Below are 22,150 nucleotides of genomic sequence, written 5' to 3' on the forward strand. Positions count from 1 at the left end.
AGTCTGAAACTTCTTGTCAATTCTGCCTGGAGTGTGAAAGGGCTTTTCCCTATTCAAGCTTCTCAGATTCAGCTTTTTATTGAGACTGCAGACTGCACAACATCTTGCTTATGCTCTGGAAAGCAGGCTTCTCTGGACTCAAGCTTCTCAGTTCCATCTCTCGTCTCTAATGCAAAGGTGAAATTTTTACGCTGTGGTAAATGCCTTGTCACTTTCACCTCTACTGGATTTTTCTTAGTGTGGAAAGCTTATCATTTTCACCATTGCTCTTTGTAGTTACTACACATACATCTGCAGTAGGCCTAGACGATTTATTGATATATTGCCTGAAAAAAGTTAAAATCGTGATTTCCAAATTTTGAAGCAGGCAATGTACCATGAATCTCCTTTTGCCTCCAGCGGCACTGGCAAGAGAATGTTGGGGCGATTTGAAGCTGGAGGCTCCGGGGAAGCTATTGGTCTGTGTTTGCATGTGTGATGCCATGCCATGTGGCACTCTAAGTGATGCACTCCATCTGGGGCAACGTTGCCTGCCTGGTCTTGCTAGAAAGTGGCAGAAGCTGTGCACTGTCACACTGATTGTTTGCATGGCCAGCAACTGTCTTCCTCCTCCCTGCCTTCTTTCCTCCTTTCTGACATCATCAGGATATCATGAAGTTTAGCTGATGAAATATTATGATGTTGGAAAACAGATATTGCCCATCCCTAATCTGATGATGTGCTTCTATTTAGATCTATTTCCCCCCTCTGAGGATCATGTGCACAGAATTAGTGCAGCCAGCTGCTGATAAATTGTTTTCCCAATGGAAATTAAATTTGAAATAATTGGACATGTGGTGGGTCTAGGATATTTGTTTGCCCCAACGGAACTATGATATCTGCGTTGGAAATTGAACTTGGCAGATTACTATGGCATTTCTAGCTTAGAAGAATATTCAACAGCACTGAGTATTAATAGAATGCATTAATTCCTGTTGATACTTCCCAAGGTCCAGCTGTCTATTTGTTTCATAACATCATTGAGAAAAGGCTATTCTAAGTTATTGGCTCTGAACAGCCATCAGGAAGTGGCAGGGGAGGGGAGGAGGAAGTCCAGAAGGATTTGATTCAATGCTAACCAACCACTAGTCTGTCAAGCCTTAACCAAGGCTAAACACCAAAAGAATATTTCAAAACTGAAGTATCCAAGTGAATTTGCAGTTCATGCCCTAAAGAAACACCAAATCTCAATTCCTGAGGTCAGATTTCTGGTCTGCTTTAAATTAATTAATATGTGGAAAGCACACTGTCTTTTTATGGTACAAAGTTGTCTTCAAAAATGACAACATAACAAAACAACACAACATATCAAATTCCTAGAGGGTAGCATTTTTAACCCCCAGTAATTATGTAATTATTGAACAAAGGAATTGGATTTTGTTTCTATTTTGACAAACAGGCTATCTTTGCAACTGCATCAACCACCATTCCCAAGCAAGTACGTCCAGTGGCAAGACTCTCAGTCTCAGCAAAAGCAAAAGGAGTGCGTAATCCTGCAGCTAGCTCTTGAAATAGAGATGTTGAAACTGTACAATCATTTGCACAGTTGACAAAAAAGAATAAGTGAGGTAATAGGAAATTGCAGTAGAACTTGCAGTGTCCCACTTTCAATAGTCTGAAATGCAGCACTAGACATGGAGCAGCTCATGCACGCAGCCTAATCAGAACAGTATGGGCCAGCATGTGAAAATCTCAGCAGGTCAAAGCAGGCAAAATCCAGGTGAGGGCAGGTGAATGAAGCCTAAATAATAAATAAATAACCCATATGAAAAACAATGGGTGACCTTGGGCCAATTGGTAACTATCAACCTAACCTACTTCCCAGACAAACTTGGGAAGAGTGAGCTATGTACCTTGAGCTCTTTGGAGAAATGCAGAATAAAAATATGTCAGACAGTTAGACAGAGGCAGAAAGCCTAACTTTATGCTCTGATTGGCTGAGCAGGTGACAGCCAGCCAGCTTAGGCATTAATAGCATCTGTCTAGATTCAACAGTCCTGCCAGAATATTGCCTGCTCCTTTCCCTGCCGCCTGCCACATTTCCCCTGCAGCAGCTCATTCCTGAGTCAAACAAGGTGTCAGGGAGAAGATTTTGCAGGGTCTGGGCTGCTTCATGTACTTAGCTTCTTGCAATGAAAATGCACGCTACAGTTTTGTGTCCCCAAATAAGTCTTTGCTGTTGCTTCTGCACTTTGGCACCCCAACAAATTATTGAAGAAGTTTGTAATAATAAAGAAACAATCTCTGGGGAAAATGTCAGTGTGCACTAAAATGACAAATGACTGAGATGCACAAGATAATGAGTATGATCACTGTTCAAGGCCATTTAATATAATAAATCTTAATCACCAAGGAAGATCAGTTTCCTACTTGTGGGGGGGCAGTCCTGGACCTAAAAAATAATGAATAAGGTTTTTAAAATGAGATCTGCCTGAGAGCCAAAAACAATATCTTGTCTTAAATAAATATTTCTCAAATGATGGTAAAGAAAAACTGTTGACTTTTAGTAATGGAATTTCACATACCAGAAAATAATTTATGAAAGTAGAAGACCAAGAATGGTTTCTAGGCAATTCTTCCTGGCCTTCTACTTCCACTTTTTAGGATAGTAAAGCCTAAATCATGAAAGGGTGAGTCCTCAAAAAGCATGATATATTTCAGAATAGTTTACCACAATTCCTTGATCCGAAAAAAAATAATTGCAATATTCACCTGTCATATTGTGTTGCTGCTCCATTGGAAACCTTTTGTGTCCCTCATTTTTGAAATCAGAGAGAGAGAGAGAGAGAAAGGGGGGGTATGCTACATAACAATATGGCAATATTACTATTTAAGGGGAAAACTTTAAGAAAACTTACTGATTACTTTCCTTGTGTGGCAATTAGAAGTCACCTAACTACTGGGAGAGATTATAAGTGTAAATTATGTCATCTAATCATTGGGGAGGTGGTATTAATTTGGATTTGATTGGGATGCAATCAAAAGCTTTAAGAAATGAACTAATATTGGGGTGCAGGGTGATGCAGATGAATAGAACAATAGGCCAGGAAACTGGGGGGTGACATCACGCATCAAGCTTAAAGCACAGTGTGCAGCTACATCTCTTACTTGTCTTTAGTTAATTACACACATTAAAAGATAAAGGTAAAGGACCCCTGAGTTAAGTCGAGTCGCAGACGACTCTGGGGTTGCGACACTCATCTCACTTTACAGGCCAAGGGAGCCCGCATTTGTCTGCAGACAGTTTTTCTGAGTCATGTGGCCAGCATGACGAAACCAGAGCAGTACACGGAAATGCCGTTTTCCTTCCTGCCGTAGCTGTACCTATTTATCTACTTGCACTTTGACGTGCTTTTGAACTGCTAGGTTGGCAGGAGCAGGGACCGAGCAACAGGACCTCACCCCATCGCGGGGATTTGAACCACCAACCTTCTGATTGGTAAGCCCAAGAGGCTCAGTGATTTAGACCACAGTGCCACCTGAATCCCCTAATTACAGACATAGCAGGGGAGTTTGTTATTGGTTTCACAGCATTCGGGGGTTTATTCATTCACTCACCAGCTGTGATTGCCCCATTATCTGTCCTGTTTGCCATGAGGCTTAATTTTTTGGGGGGCGGGGAATTATACATTGGTGATGTTGGAAACATTGAGCAGCTCCTTGCAGCCATGTTTACAGGAGGGGAATTGGAAGAAGTTGGAACTTGGAAGGAAAAAGATATGAAATGCACATTTCTACATTTTTCTACACACTGTATTGCAATATTAGTTCAGTCATACTTTGTTTTGCGGCCAGGATCCATTCCGGAGCCCCGGCCGCTAGCCAAAAAGGATGCAGGGCAAAGCTCTGCATCTGCATATACGTGTGGAGGGGTTTGCACTTCTGCGCATGCGTGAGCAGCAAACCCGGAAGTAACCCATTCCGATACTTCCAGGTTTGCCACGGACGTTTGCTGGAATGGACGCTAGACAAGGTGGACGTTTGTGGAGGTACTAATGTAGTACAAAAAGTCATGGAGAAAAATGTTCTAATCAAGGAAGTGTTGGTCAGGTGGGTTTGCCTAAAAATATGAACCAAACTAAGTAATTAAGTCTGCCTAGCACTAAGCCAGGTTTGGGGGAACTATTACCAGTGGTATCCCCACCTGTGATATTGTGTAAAATTCCAAAACATGGCATTTCATGGGCAGAACTGGGTGAGCAAAGGATCCACTAGACCCTGAGCTGGTCCTGCTGTCTTCGCATGATGACAGTAGATCCAATCCAGGTTTCTCCTCTACACCAACCTGAGAGTTCACATAGCAAAAGAACATTTTCCCCTCCCACCTCTTCTGCCATGGCCAGTTCAAGTGGCCGTGCTGAGGATGCCAGGAGTTTGGAATGCTCTTCCGGTGAATTCCAGTCACTAAGAAGGTTCAGAGTAAAGAGAGTTCAGGAGGCAGTAGAAAGTTATTGATATGCAGAGTTTCCTCTGGTCTACAACCACAAAATTACACAGCTGCAAGTGGTCATAACTCTGAATAATATTACCAGGAACACCAACAGAAGGAAATTGAAAAGATGCTGTGAAGAAGCCATTTATATTGTGCATGCCTAAAACCCGACTAAATAAGGCAAACAACGTCCCTGTAACAGAAACTCTTACTCTATTAAACAAGTATAAAACTGTCCAGGATGATAGAAAACCACTTTCGCTACCACCCGATAACACAACTGGAATCTTCTTTGGAAGAAAATCGAGACAAAATCTCTCCTGTACAAATAAAGGGAAGATTGAAAACAAACAAAGCATTAAAGTAAAATTGCCAAAAAGGAGAACTGCAATGAGAATCTGTGACGCCCTCAACAGAAGACAAGAAGGCAGTTAAGGAGGCAATCAGAACTAATGGTGACATTAACAGGATAAAGGAATACACATGCAAGGAATCCCTGGAGCAGTTTATACCCAGTGAGTATGACATCAGGGAAGCTGCATTTGAAAAATTAACACCCCATTACAGTGGAATGAGGACATTGTGTGGGAGTAGCAAAAGTTGGCAATCAGACTGGAAATGATGAATTTGCATGGGGGGAAAGATATGAAAGAAGATGAACTGAAAGGATATAATGAAATGGTTTCCCTAGAAGAGCAGGTTTGGAGGCTGCTTCATCCAGTGGGTTCAGTAATAGACTCTGGGAGGAATTCAGTGCCCCACTGTGTCAATTCTTCCACCAGCACAGCATTTCAGCTTGCCAGGTAGAATGAGCTACCCTCTTCCACCCCACACAGTTCTGCGGGTCCTCTTGACCACCTCAGAGCCAGAACATAATATCTTTCTCCTGTAAGCTGGCTTCTTGCCTTCTTCTTGGACAGAGAACCTATTTTCGTTGGCCTGTGCTGTTTGTCAGTTGCCTTTAAAACATGTAGATGGCTTGGATCTGCTGTATCCTTCTGCTCCCCTTCTCCTGTATAGTATCTATCAAGTAAGGCCAATAGGGAGAAGTTGGTTGCAGCATACCACTTTTACCTGGCGTGTTCTGGTCCCTGGGGTCACAACAACCACTTTTATAGAAGTAGATTAGAATGATGAGACCCTAGCAGCATCGGTCACATGTGTGATGTCCACAAGTCCATCTGTACCCCGCACAGGCCCTTCCAGGTGCTTGCAGGGTCTGATTCACCCACCCCACTTTAAATTGACTTAGGAAGGTGTACTCTTTTCTTCTCAGATGATGAGGTTTTAAACATTTATATGCACACACACACACACACACACACACACACATATACTGCCCAGGCTTATCCCCCAGAGAGGTAACTTTGCTGCTGCAAACACAGCAAAAACTATGCATGAGGCAGCAATTTCAGTTACCCAACTCCACAGCCACAGCAGGTGCTGTGATTCTCTAGCAGTTTGACTTCAACGCTGGAGGCACACTCCATTGTCTCTTGAGACAGATGAATGCCAATGTGTGTGTGTATGTTTGTGCCCTGTAATGATGTATGGATATGTTTTCATATAAAAGAGCATTGTATAAATAAACTTTATGCAATAAATAATGTTTTTGCAATGCCATCAGCCAGCCATAGTAAAATACTTTTAAATTCCAGTACAATGGTACCTCGTACCTCAGGTTAAGAACTTTACCTCAGGATGAGAACAGAAATTGTGCAGTAGTGGCACGGTGGCAGTGGGAGGCCCCATTAGATAAAGTGGCACCTCAGGTTAAGAATGGATTCAGGTTAAGGATGCACCTCCGGAATGAATTACCATATTTTTCTGTCTATAAGATGCCCCCATGTATAAGATGCCACCTATTTGGGGGGAATCAGATTTAAGAAAATGGGGGGAGATGTCCCAGAGTATAAGACGCCCCCTAATTTTTGACATTTATTTTTAAGGGGGAAAACCTAGTCTTATACACGGAAAAATACGGTAAGTTCGTAACCAGAGGTACCACTGTAATTTCAATGGATTAGGTTTAATGCTTTGATATCTATCACTGATATCAGTGGGATCTTTCAGTATTTCAGAAAACTGTACAATAAGCCCTAATTTTATCTTACTCTTTTAGGATTCAGTGGAGCATGTTCTGCCCAAGTGTGAGAGCAAAGAGCCTTGTTTTTGTGCAGAAAGGAAACAGAAAAATTTGGTGCTTAAGAAGACTAATAGTTATGTTAATAGCCTGTTCTATCTCAGATGCAAAATTGTATGCAACAAACCTGTCCTTCTGATTATTTTTTTAGAAAACAAAAAACCTAAGGGACAGTAGTCTAAGACCCTTGATTTTAATGGAGCGGAATAATGAGCACTTTTGGAAATCTTATATTTCCTGCTCTGAAATGTGAGTGGGTTTTGATAATGAACTAAACAGGTGTTGGTAATCCCTCCAGCTTTGCAGTGTGCTTTTATTAAAACATTGGTTTTTGAATCCTCTTAAGAAATGTGATTTACAATATGCCATCATGTGTTTGTGGGCGGAAAGGGGGAATTAAATAAGAGAGTCAGCCATTATCTTTTGAAATGGGCTTGGAACTGAAATTATAATAACAGGCTACAACAATGAGAGCTGAAAAGCTTTTTGTGTGCAGAACAGGACTGAGAGATTCTCAGAATATGGTTTCTCAGACTTAACAAGAAAACCACCACTTCCCAAAAAGATCAAATAAACACACTTCACTGATTCATCTGTCACAACAGCAAAATACGGATGTAGATTTGCTTTATGAGGTGCTAATAGGTATGGAAATGCATGTTCTCAAAGCATCCTGTTTAAGGACTTGTGCAGATCTTATGGGCTCCATGTGGAATCTTTTGAGAAGATGGAAAGTAGGTTGTTTTTTTTTTTTTTTAAGAGTTGGAAATAGTATGGCATAAAGCCTGGTTTCCATTGTGTATGTGCTCATTTAATAGTGGGAGGATTGTCAAAATCAGGTGTCTGTTTTTCACTTTTAAACCATGTCAGGTGCCAGTCATCTCCACAGGGCAAGCTTAAACACTCAGAAGGAAGAACCTGTGGCCATACAGATATCATTGGACCATAACTCTCATAATATTTGACCATTGGCCAGAAGTAGCAGACAGCATGGGAGAGCAGCACTTGCCTGATATCCCAACAGCCGAGTTGCTGCTGATTACCAGGAAGAGATCAGCACAGTGCAAACATATTGGCAGGGACACCAGATTTGCTGCACCATCGCAACAGTTCCCCACCATCTTGCTTCTCCCCCTCTGCTTTATGGATTAGTTAGATTTGTATTAAAATTCAAAGTGAATAGAATTTCTTCTGCATCCCTATGGATGACCCAATATCCAGAGGACACAATGAGATGAGAAGGTAAATACTTTGCCTAGATCACAGTATCCCATTTCAGTTCTGGATGTGCTATCAATCGGGGTCCAATTTTGTGACCTCATTGGTTTCAAACAGTTAAGACTTTCAACACTGAGTTATTGTGCACACTCTTCCCCCTTTTATGCTGGTCTGACTGAAATAAGGTTTGATACTGATACTTCCCCCTTTAAAATGTGACTGATAAAGCATTCAATATAAACATTTTTATTCCATAAACATACTTGGTGTGCATTTCTTTTTATTTCATGTGGTGCTGTTGCTTCACAGATAACAAGCGTAACCTCCTGTGGTTAAATAGCATTTTGGCTGCTACTTCTATCTATTCAATACAATGGATTCTTTGGTTCTGCTGCAAAACTCCCACTGATGTCAGTTTCCCAATGTTTGCAAATAGGTTCTTGGAGATTAAATCTGCTTTTGTGTGTAGCCTCATCACACATTTCATTGGTGTTATTAAGTATATCTACATCTCATATTCATGCTTAAAATATTCTGTTGCCACACAATCTGAAGAAGAGTCATCATATAGTCCTTTATTGCTATTCAGATCTTCAAATAGTTTGAATAAGGATTCATTTTCAGCAGGCATGTGGGAAATTTGAATGCTTTCCAAAAATATATACAACTCTGTTGAGCTAGAAGCTGGAATGTTCCCTATCCCCACCTCCATTTTTTTTTTAATAAAGAACCTGTAAGTGCTACTTTGTTCTTCACAGAACTGCACAATTGTCAATGCACTTGCACATAGCCTCAATCTTTTATCATCTCCCTCTCAATACACCCCTTGTTCAGAAATGAAGCCGCCGCCCCCCCCCCGGTTCACACCCCTTCTGCAGCACTGAAATTGATGGACTGATCTTACCACGGGATCTGTACTAAGGATGCAGTGCATGTTTTCCTCCACTGGAATCTGCAGACAGAGAGCTCCACCACAGTGGAGGGCCCCTTCTGTGTCTACTCACTGACCAAGATTCACACAGTGATTGCGTGTACTTAGATATTCTGCTGTGTGACCTTATGACCCTCAACAGCTTCACCTGTGTCCTTTTAATTATCCCAGTGACCTGAAATGTTTTATACTGTGATGCCAATAAAGGCATTTGATTTGATTTGACTTATCAAGCTATTGACAGGCTAATGCTGGCTAATGCTGGCAGTCTTCTTGTGGGCAGTAGTTGGCATGAGAAGACAACATGAGGGAATAATGCAAGCTGAGCTGAGCAAGCAGTGGATCTATTGGATCCTAAGCCACGCCAGAGTGGGTTTGATTCTCTTAGGACTGCCATATGTCCAGATCAAAGACAGAATTGATGTCCAGGCAGAATTTGTGAAAGGCAGCTCAACAACTTTGGGGTTTCCCAGAGGGGGAGGGACTAAACAAATTTTGGGGTGTCCTGGTTTTTAACTTTTTGAAATATGGCAACTCTAGACTCTTAGATAATCAACTGCCACACCCTGCCTTCTGCCCTGGCCAGCAGGAGCAGGAGACTTTCAGAAGTGGCAGCAGTTAGAACACTGCATTCAACTCTGCTGCTCTTGAACCAGGTGTTAGGATTGCTCTTTAAGTTCTTTTTCTTGCTTTGGTTTAAAAAGACACAAATCAGCCTTTTCACCAATGTGGACATTTGCATAGCTGTTCTGCTGCTGCTATTATTATTATTATTATTATTATTATTATTATTATTATTATTAGTCTGGTGCGATTAATTAGACAGCACTACAAAGGGAGTTACTTAAATTGCCCCTTTTTAAAGGTTGTCAGCACACTGCCTTAAATTGGTGATTCTCTGCCTTGTCAAGATCGATCACACTGGACTAAAAAGATCATTAAACTGACTCGATAGAAGACAGCTCCTTACCTTACAACTGATCTCCTAAAGCTTCTGACATTGATGAGCGCATCATGCCTGGATTTATGCCATTTGAATCCATTCTATTTATAGAACCTCATATCGTGGCTCAACTCCGTTATACTATAATCTCCTCCCCAGAGTTCTCAACATTATGGTGGGAGAGGCTCTGGCAACATTTTAACAACACTTGGCCTTTGTAAGAGCTGGTCTGTCCTTTGATGAAGTTTGATTAATTTCACATAAATCTGAAGGTCAAACTTTTACTTATAAATGGTATTTTTAAAAGTCACTGCCACCACAGCAAGGCAATTTATGGTAGAGTTTCACATGGGACTATCAGAGGCCATCTAATATGTTTGCATTATCAGAAGATCATGTTTCTCCTCCTACTGATGTCCACTTTTGTGATGAGTGTTATTCCTTCATAATCTCTCAGCAAAACAATAACTGCCTTTCATTACTGGCATCAGAGCCTTGCTGGCAAAATAGGATCACATATAATGAATAGACATTTTTCATTTGCTCCATGAAAAGGAAGACGGTTCTGTTTGCAAACTGAAATTCTCATTTAAATTGTAACTGACATGGGGGGGGGGGAGGAACTTTCAATGCAGATTCAGAAGGTGTATTTATAAAAGTGTATTGATCATACAAAATATTCAAAATAGATACAGTCTTTCAATCTCATGTGTAGTTCAAACAAAGAAAAATAAAGTGGGGAAATTAACAAATTTAACACCGAAGCCCCTTTTAATGGTGTCAGCTGAGATACTTAAGACACAGAAAGCCTGTTAGAAGCTATAAAGAATCCCAGGTTCGAGAGATTATATCTGCAAGCTCCTTTAGTACCCTTGGGTGCAGTTCATCAGGCCCTGGAGATTTGAATTCATTTAAAGTAGCTCTATGTTCCCTTATTACCTCTTTTCCTATCTTGGGATGCAGCACCCTCCTTAAATCATTTATCATGTTATCACCAGGTTGGGCACTGCTTTCCTTTTGAGTGTTGTGCCTTCTGTCACCCAGTTTCTTAGTCTTCTCCACACAAAGGCTCTCCCACTTGCTTGTTATTTCTCTTGCTCCAAACACAGTAAAAGAAACCTTTATTATTTTAGTTAGTTAGTTAGTTAATTTCTTACTCTGGGAAGCACCAGCTAAATATACTTCGTGGTTACGTGCAAAACCTCCCATCTCCCATCCAACCATGGCACAGCGACTCTTTTGTCAAGCAACAGAGATAAAAAATTGCTTCATTGCTTGTAATGAAGTTAACAGTCTAATGTTGTTTGACATTACTTCAGGGTGTTTTGATCTGCAGTGTTCACACAAAATATTAAGGTAATTAATAGTTCGTGCTTTTAATCCTAGAGAAATTCCTCCTTTGACTCAATCAGTTCCTTGTCAATGTCACCTCTCTCCCCCCCCCCTTCTAAAACAGTTGGGGAGGAACTTTTGTGATCATGCTGGAAAGTACACTAAATATGTTTCTTTCCTTTCTCCTAGTAGAAACTCTTTCCACCCACTGAAAAAAAGCAGATACGACAAAGGACATATCTGCAGATTGTTAAATTGTCAACAGGCAGTAACTGGCTGAACCATATTCAGGGTAGGCCCATTGACTGAATATGATGGAGGGCAGATCTACAGCATGCATTTGAAGCACATCCAATGCACATTTGAAGCTTATGACTTCTCATAAAGCATACTGTGAAACGTAGTATTTTAAGGGTGCTACAGCTCCCAAGATTCTCTGGGGTAGTCTTGTGCTTTGAATTCATGTTGAGTGTGCTTTAAACGTATATCTGCTCTTAGTTGGATACCACACATAAGCATTTCACAGCTTTTCATCACAGTTTGTATCTATTTCCCACTACTAGTTATAAAATCAAAGCCACTGAAATTCTCCCTGCAAATTCTTCCTTTGCCATGTGGTCATGATATTAAAGGAAATGGGCAGGGAAAAGCCATTTGCAATCTTCTATATGTCACAATAGATTCTAGAGTACAGCTACCAGAGATCCGTTCTTTGCGCATGGTTATCCATCCTTTGCAAGGATGGAAGGAAGAAAACACCAATTGTTCTGTAGCAGGAACTTTTTGCTACCCAGATGAACTGCAATTTCTATGATCCCTCATCATTGACTAGGCTTGCTGAGGCTGATGTAGATCTGTTCTACAACATGCATAAATTATGCTATTAGAGTACCTACAATGTCCCCTATATTTGTGAGTAATGCAATTACAGGGACCTGAGACTCCTGCTACCATAGGCAGTGATTTTCTCTCTCTCTTATAATAGGTGAAAATCAGGGTATAAGACAGCAAGAAGCAGATAGCTTCAGTTGAAAAATAAACACCTATTATTATGGGATTATTGCCAAAAGACAGGGGTTTTAAAGTGCACACATGTCTTCCTACCAACACTTACTACTGTTTCTCTGTAAAGCATAATATTCACTGATTTAATAATATGCATTCTTGCCTGGAAGTAAACTAAATTGAATGCAATGTAACTTCTGAGTAAACTTGCAATAAACATTTATATTTATCAGAACTGGCTAGTATTCTAGATTTGGATGTTTTACCTTAAATGTAGTACCTGGAATACTTTCAAAAGTATTCCCTAGATTCTAACTTGATTCTGGAGCTCCCATTCAAGTCTCCACAGGTGTTTCATGAAGTTCTGTACCAAAGTGTAAGACTAATTTGCATCAACTAAGGATCAAAATCATTATTCTCGTTGTTATGGTCTTGAGCAACACAGCCACTGACATTTTGTAATCAATGCAGAGTTCTACTCCTTATTTTATTTTTCTGCAGTTAACACATGACAAATCAAAATTTATTGCAGTAACCATGAGTAGTGAGGCTAAGTGATTGACGAAAAATATAGTAGCACTGGTGGATATGATTTCGTAAGCTCTTTGTATACAAATGATAAAAAAGAAGATTCAATAAATGTAAAGCTATTACATCAGGCAAATACATTTATGGAGCGCTGGAGCCAGTGGGTTGGCTCGTTTTTATATGAGATGTCTGAATTATGTTGACAATCTAATAATGTGCCTGAGTAGCTAAAGGCTGGTACAGGCCTGCAGGAGACAGTAATGTTGCTGCAACATCTTATAACATTAAAGACATCATGGAGATAAATGAGACTAATGTAGTTTGAAAACGATCATCTCTCTTGGTTTTAAAAAAGAACTTAGGTAGATAAATGAATATTAGCTATGCAGTACACATATCTGTAAACGTGAATGTGTGGTTTATTGTAGATAGCTTTCCCATATAAAAAGTATTGAACTGTGCCTTTCTGCAAAGCATCACTGTCTGATTTTAAAGACCAACATATAATTAGAAGAGAGGGGAAACCGTCACTTTCTGTTTCTATCAGATCATAGTGATTACTTTGCACGAAAATCGCAAAAAAATGACATTATACAGCACAAGTAATGAAGTGTGGGTGGGAAGCCAGCTGCGTTGACATGCAAAATTAGAGACATTTCCTGTCTTTATGTGATTCCAAATGAAATATAGTCAAAATATTGCTCTGTGCCACATTTCAGAATACAGTCAATGGATTTATTTTATCTTGCTTTGAACTGCAATATTTATGAAAATGCCCAGATCATTTTGGAAAAGGTTGACAACTTTGCTCTCCTTCTCTGTCCCCCATATTTTTCTATTATTAATAGCTAACTTATTAATTGCCAATTTAATCCGTTCACTATTTTACAGAACCCTTGCAAAATTAAGTTTGCATAGTGACTCATACATAATTGCTATTAATTTGATGCCATTTTAATTGTGTGGAATATTGCACACCTTGGGCTACCAGACTAATTTCAGTTCTACAAATTTCATGTAAAAGTACTGTGCCGTATTTCAAGGTTTTGTTGAGAATGCTTCAAGGTTCAGAATCATCACCTGGGATAAGAAAAAGAAAATGGAACACAGACTAGTTTCATCAAACCTGAACATTCACATGCTACGGTATTGTAGGAACACGACTATAGAAATGTGTTCTCAAAGGCAGAGGAAATATATCAGAAAGGGTGAGATCCAGTTCTGGAAGCCCACAGGTGCAAAAACCATTATGGGAGTCCTATTCTAAACACAGCACAACAGCCAAATCCAATGGGTGACTTGGACTGGCAGAAGGGTTTCTCCATATTATATTTTGAACTCGTTTGTACACTGTTTTCTACTAATATACTGTACTTCTGTTTGGTCTACCACTTGTGCAATATACATCTGCCCAGCCATGGAGAGATCTGAGTGGGAATCTGTTTGCAGGTGGGCACTTGTTTCCAGAAAAGAGGGAGTGGGAAGTGCACTGTGTCGATGCATGCAGGTCATGTTGGGAGTGGGGAGCTGCCAAACATCCCATCTGCTCTTGGCACCAAGCCCACTCTTCCTGAGATATCAGTGCAGGATTAGCTGGCCACCATTTGGAGTTGAGTAGATCTTGTCCCCTCCACATTCATGATGGCTTCCTTACTGCTGTGTGTTGTTGTTGATGCTTTGCCTACACCAAGGAAGTGGATTGTTAGCAGGATTGAGGGAATGTCAGGGAAATCTGAAAAGGAGTCCAGGAAGGAGGTTGAAAGCACAAAGAATGATGGGCTGGATCTTGGGAAGGGTCAAAGAAGGTGGACAGAGGAGAGTTCAGCTCACAAAATATCAAGCATAATATATTTTTAAAGAAAATAAGATTCTTATACATATTCACTCCATGTTTAATGTTAATAAAAAATGGCCTTTGTTATTCCAACTCACTGTTGGCTTGTGACTATATTTCCAACCTTCACTAGCATAGAAAATACCTTGTGAAATAATGCCAATTCTCCTCCTGCTGCTGCAAATGTTATGTTGGGCCGTGTTCATACTAAAGTGTCCCTAAAAGAAGGTGGCAGGAAAAAGTACACACACACACACACTATATATATATATATATATATATATATATATATATATATATATATGATTGCAATAGATACTCATTTCCTTCACTCTTCCATAGTCCAAAAATAATAGAAAGCCTTGTAACCTCTGCTGCATCTCTCTAAAACTTTATTTTTTTCCCACCAAAGCATTTGAATTTAATGATAATATTTTAAGAAATATCCTTTGACTCAAACATGAGTTATCCTGCATTGGATGCTACATCAGGTTGTAATGGCAAGCTTTTAAACACTGCCTTTGAAACAAAGCAGTCTTCCTTGTGAAGGCACCTTTGATGGTTTCATGTATCCTTGCTAAAAAGAAGTAAGAGTTTGGCAAAGCTAGCAGGTTCCTTGGATGAACAACTTCAATATTTGTGCTTGAGCTGCAGGGGGGGAGCCCTGGTAGAGGCCTGGTTTGATAAAATCAGCAGGCCCAGGTTTGATTAAAAGCAAGGTGACCAAGGCAGAATAAAAGTGTGCCAGTGAGAAAAGTGCTAAGTAGTCAAGGCAAAAAGAGGAATGGTTCCAGATTTTGTAGATCGGGGTGGAAGAGCAGGAAAGAGATAGGAAGATTTTTTTAAAATTCACCATTAAATATATAGGACATCATATTTTCATTTTTGTAAGCCTTCGAGTGAATTTTCATATGCATGTAGGCAGTGGATGAATACAGATGAGGAGTGCTAATTCATCATGGTATGCATGTTACCATTTGATAAGCTGGTTAGCTAGACTGTTTTGCCAAATGTTATGGATAATCATAATAACTCCCTTGATTCCCTAGATTTCTGATCAGGTGTAGAAATGTGGGTAGATATCTCCCCCCCCCCCTCCCAGCTTGGCAAGACAATGCAGTTAACTACTTTAGAGTATGATTATATACTTCTGCTCTGTATGGTAAGTTATGACTTGGTAAATGGTCACTGTGAGAAGGAGAGGAGAAGCAGTAATTGCATGCTACTTTCTTGAAGCTCTTTTCTTGGCTTCCACAACAACTTGTTCCTCCTGCTGTGCTATGACTGCAGGTGGGGAACTGTCTCAATAGCAGGTAATTCAGTACAGGTAACACAGAGTCATGAACATGTAATTATTTATTCTGTTATTTGTAGTCTGCTTACATGCCCTGTGAAAAAGCATCTGGCTTAAATGTACCAAACTATATAACTTTGGCATTTTAAAGGCCTCCTGCTGATTGTGCTGCTGTGGATAGTGTTTGTTCACATAAAGATGGGAAGCTTTGTCCCAAAAGAGAGACAGGAAGCAGCAGTGGGGAGTCTTTTAACACTGTGTAAATTAAAGCAATCCAAAGAAATTTCAAACTGAACAGAAGTTTCTCTCTTTCTCTCTCTCTCTCTCTCTCTCTCCTTTACTAAATAAATACCATAGCCTATTTGGTGTGCACTCTAGTTTTTACTCTCTGAAAGATGTTGTTTCTTCAGATTCAGAAATAAGTCCTTTGCTGTACCAGCCATTAAAACATACCCCTTGGTAAATAATGGTCTGATCTCTGATAGGATTGTTGTTGTTGTTTAGTCATTTAGTCATGTCCGACTCTTCGTGACTCCATGGACCAGAGCACGCCGGGCACTCCTGTCTTCCACTGCCTCCCGCAGTTTGCTCAAACTCATGCTGGTAGCTTCGAGAACACTGTCCAACCATCTCGTCCTCTGTCGTCCCCTTCTTCTTGTGCCCTCCATCTTTCCCATGATCAGGGTCTTTTCCAGGGAGTCTTCTCTTCTCACCTCGTTCTAAATTCTTCACATCATTACAATTCCACTTCATGAGAAAAATGGTCCAAATGTTCTCCACACATGTTGGAAATTTTAATAATAATACAATTTTATTAATACGGTTATTACAAGTAATCAAAGGCACTAAAAATACATTCCTAAATGTCAGCATTATTATTCAAATGGTAAAAGAAAAAGAAAAAGAAGCATTTCATGTCCAGCACAGGGATGGGGGAGAAATACCAATCCATCTATATTTAGAGGCAAACCTATCTCATTTGCACTTTTTGAAACAATATGTGAACTGAAACACACCCATCCTTCAGAATTTGCACTTCTCTGAATTTTGCAATGCAATTCTCCAGCCAAGTCATTTGTACAAAAACTTCATGTACTAGGGTAAAATATGCAGAAAAATAATACATTACTGAAAATAACATATAGAAATGCATTATATAAACCACATTATTTACAAAGATGTGTACATTAGGAAAAAATTACTGAAAAAATTTACACGAGAAAATAATAATAATAATAATAATAATAGAAAACATGTGGAAATGTGGAGAATTGAAATTAAGTTTGATCTCAGCTAGCTTCCACCTTGCTGCCTCCCTCTTTACAATCTGCCCAGAGGGTTCCACTGGCAGCTCACTCCTCCTAACTATCAGGGAGGAGGAGGAGATTAAAACTAAAATTCTGGTCTCACCAACTTTTAGTTCCCTATCTTGTGTCCTGTCAGTCCCAATGGACAGCAGCCACCACTGTATACTTAAGATTATATAAATTATCCAGTGGCAACTGAGGGAGCGGAATCCATTTAAAGAAGTAACAACTAAGAAATGCTTTCATTAAGAACAGTTAAAAGCTACAAGCTCATCCTTTGTCAAACACACACACACACACACACACAAACAAACAAACAAACACACACACATATGCACCGGGCTGAGATAATTGTTAGTCTACAACATGGATACTGTAGGAGAACTGTCATTTTACAATCCCTGTAATCTCAAAAAAAAATAAAAAAAAATTCAGAGATGGGAATAAAAGCGCTAATGAGGTGAGTTTTCTTTACCAACACAATTATTAATACAAGATGTTGGTGGAAGAGAGGGGGGTATAACAATTTGACAGATAATTCGGTAGCAGCGTATGCTTTAATATATACCACGCTGTATTCATAAATTTTAATAGAACTATTTTTCATTGCGAGAACTGTTAGAGAATTCTGTAGGCTTTCTGGCATTGTGGTAAGATGAATGATGAATCAGATGCATCACAGGGCTCCTTAATAATTTATTGGGTCATGAGTTATGGTTTTATTCAATTGAAAATTATTAGATGGGCTTGCCCCAGGCACCAAGCATGCTATATGTGAAAAGGGGAAAATAGATTAAGCAAACACTCAATGAGTTTAATCATTTCAAACAGGGCACTGGATAAAGGCCTTGACAGATTTGTCATTAATTCCACAGACGTTTTTACCTCCACACAACATAATCACAAGATGGGACTTGTCAGTGAAACTGAGGAAATGTGGTGTTTGTAATGAATAGTCTAACTCATCCATTATTTTCATGTGAATGATTTATATTTTCTTCAGTGTGGGAGGACAAGGGACAATGAAGAAGACAAACTGTCTCTTCCACCCAAGCAGCAATGTGGAAGCACCTCTTTTGGTGCATGGACTGAGCTCCCAAGTTCTTACTGGCTAACTGGACACAGTTCCTTCAGCTGATAGATGAGACCAGGATTTACATATAAGCTAAACAAGCTATAGCTTAGGGCCCCACTCTCCCCCCCCCCAATTCACTATTAATATACTTCTTCTTAATTGTATTTCATTTCAACAATTTGATAAAATCCACATTTTGTTATGTGCCAATTGCTTGAGATACCTGTTAGATCCATAAATTACCATATAGCATATATTCAACAACAAAAACAGCAACAATATGTTGTTGACAAAGGACAGCTGGACATATAAAGGGCCCCATTACCTTCAGTAGCTTAGGGTCTCATCAAACCTAAATCCTGCCCTGGATGAGTCATTACCATGGCTAAGCAAGCAAAAAGATGAAATTGTATTAACCTCTGTACACATAAACGTACACATACCCACAGCCAAGATTCTGTCATAATACCATCCATCCAAGTGGTGCATGTGTTTTCTATACATGCCTCTTGATCAGGCAAGGGAATCTGCTTGGGCAACAAAAAGATGCTGACCTTTTCTGACTGTCTACATAACTTGCAAGTACCTGAACTCCACAAATTTTTGACTCACCAATTCACCCACCTGCTGCTGTGTTCAAATTGGCACCTATTAGAGAACATGTTGCAACTATTGAGGCAGAACTCATACTGCAGTATTCCCAAAGTCACTCTGTTAAACTGAAATGTTGATAAGGTGGGTGACTACGAACTGGATTGTCAAAAGGTTGCTCTATCAGAAACCTTCAGGGAAAAAGTACTGATGCCGACATTCCTTTTCACCTTCTGTTCTATATGTACATCTAGCATGCTGCACTCCTGGCTCTGGTTTACTTCTTGTTTCCAGAGGCCTAAACTGCACTTTACATTTAATTCATATTTGCATTTTTACCCGTCTCTTTTTTAAAAAGCAGCTCTCTGCCCCCTCAGCTGCATTTGGATTGAGATAAGGAAGTGGAGAAGATTGTATCAACTCTCCACACCCAATCCACCCTCCATGCCATGATCCCAGTGCAAATCACCCTCTCCTGAAGCTGCCACATATCCTGGGGAGGGGTACCAATTGTGAAGAGCAATCTCAATATGTGGCCCTGATTTACAAATTGTGGCACTGAGGATACAGGAAACGGTTGCCCAACTCTCCCCACTTGTCTTGTCCAAGAACAAATATTCAGAGGCATGGCACCTACAACAGTGGCAGTAGAACACAATCATCTTGGCTAGTAGCCATTGAGAGATATCTTCCATGAATTTGTGTGATCATCTTTTGAAGTTGGCTTCAGCTGCTATATCTTGTGGCTGTGAAGAAGCAGAAGACTGCTTCACAGTCACAAGATGCATCAGCTTCACCCATCAAGCTATTGAAGAAGTATACAAGATAAAAACAGAGTAAAGCACAAAATCATAAGCTATAAAATCAATTCAGCAAGTTCCCAAAACAATAAAACTCTATCTACAAAACACAAATTGCTTTAGTTATAAAATTGATATTCCATAAATGACTGGGTTGTATCTCAGGAAATCCCTTTTAAACAAAACTGTCTTCAGTAGATACCTAAACATCATGATGCTAGCCTGATTTCAGATGGTAACTGATTCTAGAGAACTGGAGCTGCAGCACTAAAAGTCCAGTTTCCAGTATAGGCCAAGTGCACCTCTGGGGCATACGGTTCACTCAACAGAGCTCCATCTGAGGAGTGCAGTTGCTAGTCCCAACTTGATAAGAAACAACAGCAAATTTGTTTTTCTCATTATCCCTGTAAGACAGTATGATTTATTTTCCAGTCATCAAATTAACCCATAGAAAAAGGGGCTTGCGGAGAGGACTCATAATTCATTTTAGGTTTCCTGCTTGTCCTTTGGAGTAAAATACTTTTAAGTATTTCGCCTCTTATTCTACATCATATATAATTGGGTTGCAATAAGTGATGCCGCTGCAGTATCTCCATCTTTCCCAGTAGGAATAGCAGAGGGAGGTCCCAGTCAGAAGCTCAGTGGAAATGAATGGAGGCTAAGCAGCAGAAGTGATTAGCGGATTGTAACATTGACCTATATTGCACATAAGATGCACTTATCTCTGGAAATTGTCAAATTAACCCATGTATTTGATTTGGATCCCCTTTATAATGCTCAGAGATGCCTCAGGCAAATGATTAACAGTCAAAGCATACTTGCATAAGTGAACTGAAGTGCCTTTCCTTCTTTCATTTTTTTTAAAAAAACCAAACAAAGAGGATAAACTCTAAATGAAAGTGATAATCTTCAAAAGCAGAGGCTTATAATACCCGCTGGAAATAATAATATCAGTCTGTTATTGCCATAGCAAATAGTTGTGGTAAATCAATATTTAACCACAACAGTATCCTAGGCAATGTACAAAACTCAAAATGAACGCCATCCCTTCCCAGAAGCCTTGCATTCTACCACAATGGATAGGACCACAATGGATAGGACAAAAGTTAAAGAAGTTGGTTATTATAGTGTCAGGGTTCGTTCACGTGTGTGAGAAGAGAAAGAGAAACTGGTAACAGCAAATGCTTGGTATATGGGTCTATGGCTGCACTGGAAATCATCTTGTAGAAATGAAATTTCAGGGGGGATTTGAAAAGGAGGAAATAATCACTGAATGGATGGACACAAAACATGATGACTGAAGAAATGGAAGCAGAAGTTCCTACCCTCTACTCCACCTATGCTTTAGTAACAGTATCACTTCTTTGCATTGCACCACTACAGCAAATTTGCCAGTACAGGTTAGGTTTCCTAAAGTATACCTGTAACTTGCATTAGACATGGCTTGTTTCATATTCTTCCACTAATACTGAAAAGCCATGTTTGTCCACCAATGGAGTTTGTTGTTCAATTCGCTTCCTGAAATAATTGTTTCAAGAGAATGAGGTTTCAGACTAGTAATTTGCTACCCTCAAGGTATTTTCCATTAGCTTTTTCCTAAATTCTAACCGAGTTACTTTGAGCAATTTTAATGCACATTATATTTCTAACCTAATATGTTTGCCCACAATTTTTCACCAGCAGTCAAGCTTAGCTAACAAAAATCTGTTACTTTAAGCACTGTTAGATTTTCTATTACATACCTCATTAGAATAAAATCAAAACAGATACAGTTCTAGATTTATTCTAATATTTACAGAATAATATCTTCAGTTTTGTGGCTGAGTATTCACACACAGAAAATACTATTATTTATTATTTATATTATTTATTAAATTTGTTTTCCACCCTTCATCCGGAGACCACAGGACAGTTCACAACATAAAAATACAAAATGTGAAAATACACAATAAAACAATACAAAACCCAAACCAATACCCGCCCCCTTCCACAAGCACAAACACTACTAGCTTAATCAGTTGTTTAGTCTCATTTGCAATCTAATATTATAGAATGGGTTGACTGAGCTTAATTATAATGAAGTTCTAGAAATAGATTCTTATTCCCTAATTCTGTTTCTGATTTTTTTTATTCACTAATTTTGTTTCTTAGCAATCCCCCAGAATGAAACCTGGGAGCCTCAGGAATCTGATTATAGGGTGTCAGGTAGTCATTTATTTTACAAAAGCAGAAGGGATTTGAGAATATTGGAAGTTGCCCTATATACCAACTCAGACCATTGATCCATGTAGCTCAATATTGTTTACACTGATTGGAAGCAGCTCTCTAGGATTTCAGACAGAGGTCTCTTTCAGCCTTTTCTTGTGATGCCAGGAATTAAATGAAGAAACTTATGCATGTAATATATGTGCTCTGTGACTGGGCCGTGTCATATAATACTATGTTATACTAAGTGTGCAATACTATGGCAAGATCTCCCAGGATGAGCAGCTATGTATGCAGCCAATTACTGGCTAGGTCAGCTGATTCTCAGCTCAGCTGGCCAAGCCAAAGCCTGTATAATTCCTCCCAAAGCGGGGATTATGAGTTTTGGGGACATAGTGGAGCAGACCAGAGTTGGGGGACCCTAAGCCTGTTTAGCTTGGTCATATGACCTGGCAACCCACTACAGAACATCA

The sequence above is a fragment of the Podarcis erhardii genome (genome assembly GCF_964252035.2).
Source record: "Podarcis erhardii genome assembly, chromosome: 8".
In the NCBI taxonomy this organism is placed as follows: Eukaryota; Metazoa; Chordata; class Lepidosauria; order Squamata; family Lacertidae; genus Podarcis; species Podarcis erhardii.